Raw genomic sequence first — 9,800 nt, forward strand, 5'->3', positions numbered from 1 at the left:
TAGAAAATGACTAAAAAGCTGATTACAGGCTTAAAAATAGGAATATAGCGATTTTCGACACACATAGGTTTCATACGAGCCAATATCTCTCCACCAAATTATGTGTATATCGGTCCATAATTGACCCTACCCCGCCATATAAGGTCCCCTCCATAAAATTACTTTAACGCTCATTACTAGCTTAAAAATACGACTATAGCGGTGAAATTTAACAGAAATAAGATTTATCCAAATTCAAAACCTAAACTCGACAATACGGACATAGCTAGATCAGCTATGTCCGTCTGTCTGTTGTTGGTCAACGATTTCACATAGCCCCCATACAAATGTATCCCCCGGAATTTTGTTTAAAGAGCTTCAAATATTCAAAAATTCGTTGTTTATGAAGCTAATAACTGACGCATAGGTCAGTTTTTCGATGTCTGAAAAATAATTCTTTAGAAAATGACTAAAAAGCTGATTACAGGCTTAAAAATAGGAATATAGCGATTTTCGACACACATAGGTTTCATACGAGCCAATATCTCTCCACCAAATTATGTGTATGTCGGTCCATAATTGACCCTACCCCGCCATATCTTCATTTGAGTAGTAGTAAATTATCTCTTAAAGTTTAGGAGATATTCGCATTTGAAAATTGTTAAATTTTTACCGTCCTTACTTTAGTTTTTTGATAATAGCGGTTCCAAAAAATTAAAAAAGGCGATTTTTTGTCAATTTTTTGGGGGAAAAAGTATCTTTTTCTTTTTAAGTTATATAAAAAGTTTCTAAGAATGTGTATATAGAGCAAAAATTTTTTATTTATTTTCTTTATTTATTTTTTTATAAATTAATATTATTTTGTAGAATAATCTGTATCACAGTAGTCCATATCTAAAAGATAAAGTACATCTTTAAATTCATGAATATTTCCAAATGCTAACGTTTTGTAGCAAATCCAACGTTTCCTTATAGTAGATAAAACAGGATCAGAAAATAGAATCAGATTATTAATAATATCTTCATTTTGAGACTGCCTAGAACACTTTCTTGAGCTAAACTGATGAATATGCTTAAAGTCTTTATTCCTCGATTCTTGAGGTTCTTCTGTAAGCTCTCCTAAAGGCAGAATATTATGTTATATTAGAAACTTTTGTAGAATACTCTCCAAATTTTGTTGCGTTCACTTTATGCTTGCTATTTATCGCCATTAGAATAATATTGTCCTCTTGCAGTAAATCCATATAAATTCCGGTTATTTCGGAAGTAGTTTCAAAATGTTTAAAAAACGTGGGATCAATATTTAATCCCATCCGCTTTTTAAATTCCTCTTGAATTCTTCTTTTCTCACTGGTTCTCATTTCCATTAACTCCTTATTGTTATTTTCACTTGCATTTTCCGGTATACTTCTGTACTTTAAATCATATGCTAAATGTAGAAAATGTTCTAGAAATCGTATGCGAGCATGTAGGGGGGATATTCCAAATTGTAATGTTTCCTCATTTATTGACCTTTGCTTGGAAATATTCGAAAATTCTGATTTTTTATCACCACATATGTAGCAGTACCAAGTAGATGATGTTCCTGTAATGGCTTTTCCAACTTTCCCATCAATTATCAAGTTTTAAATCATAGGACATGTTAAACGAATAATTTTATATTTCGATTGTTATAGGTTCCAAGTTTTTAATTTCTGCTTCAATAAGATTTATCAAATCTTGTGTTGTTGTTTTGGATTCCTTTATATATTCAAAGCTTATTGGCCTACAAAAAGCGTTGGATCCTGGAGTCAAATTCTTCCAAATATTATCGAAACTGGTTGATGGATAATCGCTGTCAGCATACTTTCGAATTCTTAATGGAACTAGCGATGCCATAAATACACTTTTATACTCGGAATATTATTCACTTGTGTTGATTTGTTTATATTCCGAGAGTGCTGATAATCTATCACATCCCCACTTACAAATGAGTTGAAGATCACAAGAATTTATTTTTTTAGTTGGTCTGAAGAAAAGTCAGAAGCAATCCTCAAAGCAGTATTTTCGAGTAGAGCGCCGAGGCCAATAACAGCCTTCCGATCAGTTATTTCAATAGGAGATGGTATAATACATTTCTTCTTTTCATTTATTTTGTCGTATGATAGTATAACATCTACTCCTTTTTCAGATAGCGCCTTTCTTAACGTTATGTAGTTATCACGACTCAATCCCAGCTGCAACAAAAGCGCAATAGCTTATTCCTCAGTGAACGTTGTATCAGATGATGGTGTGGGTATACTCTTTACAATTCTTTTCAGTCGTCTTGGTGATGCGGTTGGAAGAATATTTGCAATTTTTATGTTATCCAAAGGCTGTTTTTCTTTTCTTAACATTGCCAAAACTTGTCCGAATCCCGTGTCCGAAACTTCTTCGTTAGATAAGGATTGTAGTGAAGTTGATAAACTTCTCCTCTTTGATTTGGAGCTCAAATCCTCATACTGCTTACAGGGAGCACCAACAGTTGATACGCAAATAGCAACTTCTACACATTTAGCCAGCCAATCAGAAAATTTCGATCGAAATTTAGCAATGGAATACCGAACACTCTTCAGTTTTATATCAACTGATTTTATAAAATCTTCAATTTTACATATATCAGTTTTATCCACTTTATTTTTATGTACAATTGACTTTATCTTGAAAAAGAGCTGAAGAGTGTTCAAATAAAATGGAGCACAAATCATTTTTTAGTACGATCGCCATAGTTAGACAATTACAAATAATTACAAAACAGATATAAACCTATATTATATATTAATTACAGGTACTTAAATTAAATTATTTTTTAAAGGTTCTACCTAATATGTCTAACGTTTCCTTATGTAATGAATTTTTCCTCAATAGATCACTTTAATAAGCTACCTATTAAAGTGACCTATAAGAGTGCTATATTCGGCTGTGCCGAATCTTATATACCCTTCACCAAGTGTATTTTAAACATCTTTTATAAATTTTAATTTTTTCCCAACTACATTATTATTACATCAAAAGCTAAACAAAAAGAACAACAACGCTAAACGAAATAAAACACAAAATACACAAGGCATCTAAACCAACAGACATCTAAACATACATAACGAAAAACAAAAATAACAACGCAATGACGACAACAGCATCCAAACATACAAAAAAATACACAGCTGAATAAAACCAAATACATCTACACACACGTGTACATCTTTTTCTAATATACAGTGTTGTTGTTGTTTTTTTAACAAAGCCTGAAAAAATCAGTGATTAAAATTACTAATATATTATTAACCAAAATGCACATTTTCTTCTATGCATACGTATGTAATATTAATATATTTTATGAATATATTATATATATATTTTATGAATATAATATATTTAATTGCTCCCATTCGAAATATTTCTAGTATTTTTGCTAAAAATTTTTTACTCATACAAGCTATTGCATATTACAGCTTACAGACAAATATAAAATGTTTTCACATACAATATATTACGCAGCAACTCGCTAACATATTTATAATACCCACATATATTTCATATGACTTACCTATAATATTAAAATATTTTCCTACACAAATTATTCGAAGTCAACAATATTGAAGCTATGCAAGCAGTAATATACGAACATGAGATGTACGCAAGCAGAGAATATATGTGCCGACGAAAACACGAAACAAAACGATAGTCGCGAATATCAGGTTACAATATTTTTACTATCAAACTTAAATATTATTTACTATAGGAAATGACTTATGGTCTAAAATTTAACAGTTCATGTTGAACTTGAAAAATTATAAAATGTGAAAAATGAATGCAAGATATGACCAAATTTTATTTAGAAAATAATTGAAAATGTTTATATCTATGTATGTTTAATGTATATTATGAGAAAAATTTATGCATGAAATAACCAAATTTTAATTAGAAAATTTTTTAATTGAATTATTGAATGTTTGTAGGATTTATTAAATTTATGTGTAATTTTTATGTGGAGTATTAAAATGTATTTGTATTAATTGTAAAAAGTAATATAATTAGAAAAAAATTATATAAATACTTAGAGGATCATATGAATGTAAAAATATATTCAAATATGTATGTAAAAAATTGAAAAGTCTACAAAACATTTATATCTGGTTTGGAATATACATATGTATGTAAGTATGCGTAAAACAATAACAAAAAACACATTCGTCATAAAAATGACCTGGAACTTTTCTTTCCTACTTTTTACGCACATTCCATAACGGTGGTTTACGCTAGGTCATTTGTTGCTTTACCTTTGAATTAGTTGTGGGAAAAAGATGTAATTGTAATGATTGCATTTTATATACAAAAAATACAATAATAAGAAAAACGAAGTAATAAACAGTTATGAATATACATATGTGAATATGTACAGTGTCTCTCATAATTTAGGTATACTATTAAATGAAACCAAATTTGTTTGCGTGCAAAATAAATAAATAAATTTGTTATACTTATTATCTAGACAGTCCTTAGGTGTCATATCACACTTTTTAAAATTTCAAAAATTTACATTTACTTAAATTATTTAAGCATTTTTTAAAGGAAGTCCATAAAATTACCATACAAAAGTATTCGAATTTTTCCTGTATTTCACGTTTCATCATATCATATTATATAAAATATAAATGTTTTTTTTTTTGCTTAAAATTGTTTAGGGGGTTACTATCAACCGAAGGGATATATTTTTGGCCCATTTGGACTTCAATTTTGGGGGATAGTGCCATCTTTTTATGTAATATCATTAAAATGTCGATTTTTGGCGATGTTTGTAATTTTTTTCTCCTTTTTTCCAGAGATAAAACCAAAATTCGATATTGGGACTTAATAGACTCCTTGGGGTATCTAAACATAATATTTTTTGTTAAAAGAATCTGTATTTAAAAGTTCCAATATATATTTATTTGATCATTCTTCTGTAGCTAATTTAACTTTTTAGAACTTAAGTCCATTTTTATAATGCTAGGGTAAAACATTTTGGGGAAAGTTGTCTGGTATGTATTCTTATAGATATCAGCTTTTATGCATTTTAAGTTTTTAGTATATTGTAGAAGTATACAACTCCAAAACATGCCTCGAAGAAACGCCATTTAATATAGTAGAATCCATCTTTTTATAACCAATAACAGGCTGAATGTTTCCATATCATTATGGTCTAACTCTAAAATATAGATATCTGGTTAAATATTATTAACGATGATAAAAATAAACCCAAAATCTTTGACTTACAGTGTCATTTTAATGGGCAAAATAAGCGTGAAAGTTATAAGTAGTAAAAACTTATATCTTCAGTAGAGGATAACGTTTTGTTTTTTGCATGTTTTGGAGTTGTATTCCGCTACAATGTCGAGAAAATTGAAAATATATATGTGCTAATATATACATGAATATACACTAGCCAACATTGCCGATCTTAGTGGAACGAAAAGGAGGTTAAGATCCAGATAATTCAATTAGAAACAGAAGAACGATTCCAAAAATACATCATAGAACGTTTAAGTACAGATCCTTACAACAAAATATATTATTTTTAGACACCTCAAGGAGTCTAATAAATCCCAACATTAAATTTTGGATTTACCTCTGGAAAAAAGGAAAAATAAATTAAAATGTGGTCAAAAACCGACATTTTAATGATTTTACTTATAAAGTTGGTACAATCGCCCCAAAATTGTGGCCCAAATGGGCCAAAAATATATCTCTTCGGTTGATAGTAACCCCTTAAACAATTTTAAGCAAAAAAAACATTTGATTCTAATTTTATGATTCGTATAATATGATGAAATGTATAATACAGGAAAAATTCGAATACTTTTGTAAGCTAATTTTATGGACTTCCTTTAAAAAAGCTTAATTAATTTAAGTAAATGTAAATTTTTCAAGTTATAAAAATTGTGATATGAAACCTAAGGACTGTCCAGATAATATAACAAATGTTTTTATTTATTATTTATTTTGCACACAAAAAAATATTATTAAATTTGGTTTCTTTCCATAGAATACCTAAATTCGAATACTTAAGAGAGACACTGTACGTGTGAAGCAATAACAAAAAACACACTCGTCATAAAAATGAAGTACTTTCCTTTCCTACTTTACCGTTTTACGCACATTCCTACACGGTGGTTTACGCAAGGTCATTTTTTTCGTATAATATGATGAAATGTATAATACAGGAAAAATTCGAATACTTTTGTAAGCTAATTTTATGGACTTCCTTTAAAAAAGCTTAATTAATTTAAGTAAATGTAAATTTTTCAAGTTATAAAAATTGTGATATGAAACCTAAGGACTGTCCAGATAATATAACAAATGTTTTTATTTATTATTTATTTTGCACACAAAAAAATATTATTAAATTTGGTTTCTTTCCATAGAATACCTAAATTCGAATACTTATGAGAGACACTGTACGTGTGAAGCAATAACAAAAAACACACTCGTCATAAAAATGACGTACTTTCCTTTCCTACTTTACCGTTTTACGCACATTCCTACACGGTGGTTTACGCAAGGTCATTTTTTTTGCTATGCCTAAATTGGTGGTGGAGAGAAGAAGAAGGAAATATCATTATTATTTAGTCTTTCTCATGTAATTTTAAAAATTCAATATGTAAATTTATTAATAGCTATGTATATTTTTCTTCACGCCTGTTCATTCATTATTGTTCAAGATCATTGGGAGTATGTAATAATAAAATATGCATACATACATACATACATATATTCACCAGATATAAATATACATATGTATTTCCCCCCGGGGGCATGTTTCCATGATGAAATCTCTATCATGGTGTATTGCAATGTCAATTAGAGAGTTCAAATCGGGAGGTACGGTTGTATGGGGGCTAGGTGAAATAATGGACCGATTTCAACCATTTTCAATAGGCTTCGTCCCTGTATGTCCGTCCGTCCGTCTGGCTGGCTGTCCATGTAAACCTTGTGCGCAAGGTACAGGCCGCAATTTTCAAGATAATTGGATGAAATTTGGCACACACGCTTCTTTTGGACAAAGCCTATTGAAAATGGTTAAAATCGGTCCATTATTTTGACTAGCCCCCATACAACCGTACCCCCCAAATAGGGCATTTTGGCTTTTAATTAATTTAAATGATCTATTATGTTAACAAAAGTCGACAAAACTTAGTTTTATAAAACTTTAAATGCCACTTCCGATTTTTGTAATGATCGGGCTTCATTTGATCCTATCGCCCATACAAACTCCCCTTCAGAAAATGACTTAAAGGTCAAAATTCACTTACAAACACAAATAACACTTTTAAATTCTACATAAATATTATTGAAGAAGACTTAACTCCCCCTACCAACATTTTTAAGGATAGGGCCATATTTTGCCCTACTCCCCTTTGAGCCCTCTTGTAAAAAATTCTTTTTTTGTCAAAGTAAAAGAAAAAATACTCCGAAATAAAGTTAAAAAAACAAACCAAATGCTTTATTTTTTTTAAATAATCCCCATTTTTAATCATATGGTCAGCTACGCCCGACTATAAATTCATACTTGTTATTTTTGACTTTGCAATAAATATGCATTTACCTCATATTTAAAAATATGCATATTTAAACAAGTAAGAGTACTATATTCGGCTGTGCCGAATCTTATATACCCTTTACCATAGTGTATTTTAAACATAATTGTATTTTAAACAGTCTTGTTAATAAAAACATTAAAAAAATTTGAGTCGATTTAAGCCGAATGTTTCGGCGGCGGCTCAAGCAACTAAATATAGTTCGGCGGCTAAGCTCCGACTAGAAGCCGGTCGACTTCGACCTCTGATTCATTGCTGGTAAACATTGACGAGACGTAGATTTTGGTTTTTGTTTATCGTAAAAAAGATTGTTTTCAAAAGCACTTGGGAAAAATTTGTGTTAGTTTTAAATTTCAAACTTACATTATTCGCATAAAAATTATTGTACAATAACTCACAATCTACTCTCATATAATTGAAAACGTTTTAAATACTTTTTTCTATTCATTAAAAACTATATTTGCAATACAAAAGCGAATATTATTTTACTTTAATAAAAAATGCGAATCTTATTTTTTTGCTGTGTATTTTTTGTATGTTTGGATTCCAAACAAAACAAAAAATACACAGCTGAATAAAACCAAATACATCTACACACACACATGTAAATCTTTTTCTATATTCAGTGTTGTTGTTATTGCTTTTATAACAATTTTTTGATGAAATTTTCAGAGGTTGTCTCGGATTTTTGTTCATATCTCCGTTATTTACCGACCGATTTTGCTGATTTTAAATAGCGATCTTCTCGAAAGCATGTCTAATAGAATTATTGAAGATTCGGATTTCGCCGATATCTGGGGTCCTCTAAAAACTGATTTCAACAGACAGACGGACAGACAGACAGACGGACATGGCTTAATCGACTCCGCTATCTATAAGGATCCAGAATATATATACTTTATGTGATATACGAACATGAAATGTACGCAAGCAGAGCATATATCTGCCGACGAAAACACGAAACAAAACGGTAGTCGCGACTATCAGGTTACAATAATATACTATCAAACTTAAATATTATTTACTATAGGAAATTGTTACAGTCTGTGTCTACTGACGAATCTCCCAACTAGCTTTAGAGTCCCAGGTGGTTCTAACCCTGTCGTCAGTTTATAAACTCCAACATAATATGAGATCTATGGCCTTTACATTCTATTTTTCCACATATCAAACTCGAGACAGATGTTGGTCTCGCTGACAGCCCGCCCTTCCTTGTCGTAGAACTTCCGGATCCCTACATCTACGACCCTCAATCCACATGACCACACTCTTCCACTTACCTGCTCAACATTGCCAAAATTTCTTAACAAATTATTCTCTCATGGTAAGTGTTATTTCCAATTCAAATCATTCTTTATTATAACTAAAACTAAATAAACACAAATATACTAACAAAATAAAATTAATCTCTATATTTGTATAAATAATTTGTACTTATTTTGACTATTCTTTCCTATTCTTTTTTCTTATTTTGAAACCTTCTAGCCGTTACCTTTTTTTTTGTTTTTTTTTTTTCCTTTTTTTTTGTTTTACTTTGTTACTTATATAATTATATCTCAATTTAGTTTTCTTTTTTTTTGTTTTATATTTTCTCTTATTATATTTTGAATCTTTTGTCTTTACAGGGCTCAAGCTATAGCTTTCATCTAATCCAATTTCTTTTAGACTCTATCTAATATTATTCTTTTTCGCCTAAAGGAGCTCCCTGAGGAAAAATTATTCCTGTCACTCTACAGGTGATTTTTAACTATATTTTAGCCTCGCTTAAGCTCTAAAAGATTTTTTTTTTGGTATCTTTTTTTTTTCTACTTATATTAAAACTTTGTTTCTATAAAGAGATATACTTATATTCTTGTTTCCTAATTCTTTTGATAACTTTCTTTTGTGGCCTTATAATGTACTTAAACTAACAACATATAACTAACTACACACTCTCGAAATTCTTACATTAGATTCACGCAACACAAAGACTTAGACTAACTTATATTATTTAAATATTATTATTATTTTTTTTTTTAAATTTTAACGATTAATAAAATTTTCTCTTTTTCTTTACTTTCAGATTATCTCCTAGCGGCTTTACTACTTATTTAGTGGTTTAATTTTAGTTGAAAATAGAGACATAAATTAAATAATTAATAAAGTAATGTGATATACATAATCATAGAATATAATTTTATTTCCCCCTTTTTTTTCTCTTTTTTTTTTAATATATCTAGCTTATGT

The 9,800-nt window shown here is 29.5% G+C and overlaps 1 long non-coding RNA gene across 1 annotated transcript; it reads left to right on the forward strand.

Annotated features, from left to right (window-relative positions):
- Window positions 1-8,531: 8,531 nt before the first annotated feature.
- Window positions 8,532-9,735, forward strand: LOC111685842. The gene is made up of 3 exons (XR_006940747.1): window positions 8,532-8,898; window positions 9,200-9,310; window positions 9,637-9,735. It is a non-coding gene; the product is annotated as an uncharacterized LOC111685842 (long non-coding RNA).
- Window positions 9,736-9,800: the final 65 nt, after the last annotated feature.

The sequence above is a fragment of the Lucilia cuprina genome, chromosome 4, assembly GCF_022045245.1.
Source record: "Lucilia cuprina isolate Lc7/37 chromosome 4, ASM2204524v1, whole genome shotgun sequence".
Taxonomy (NCBI): Eukaryota; Metazoa; Arthropoda; class Insecta; order Diptera; family Calliphoridae; genus Lucilia; species Lucilia cuprina.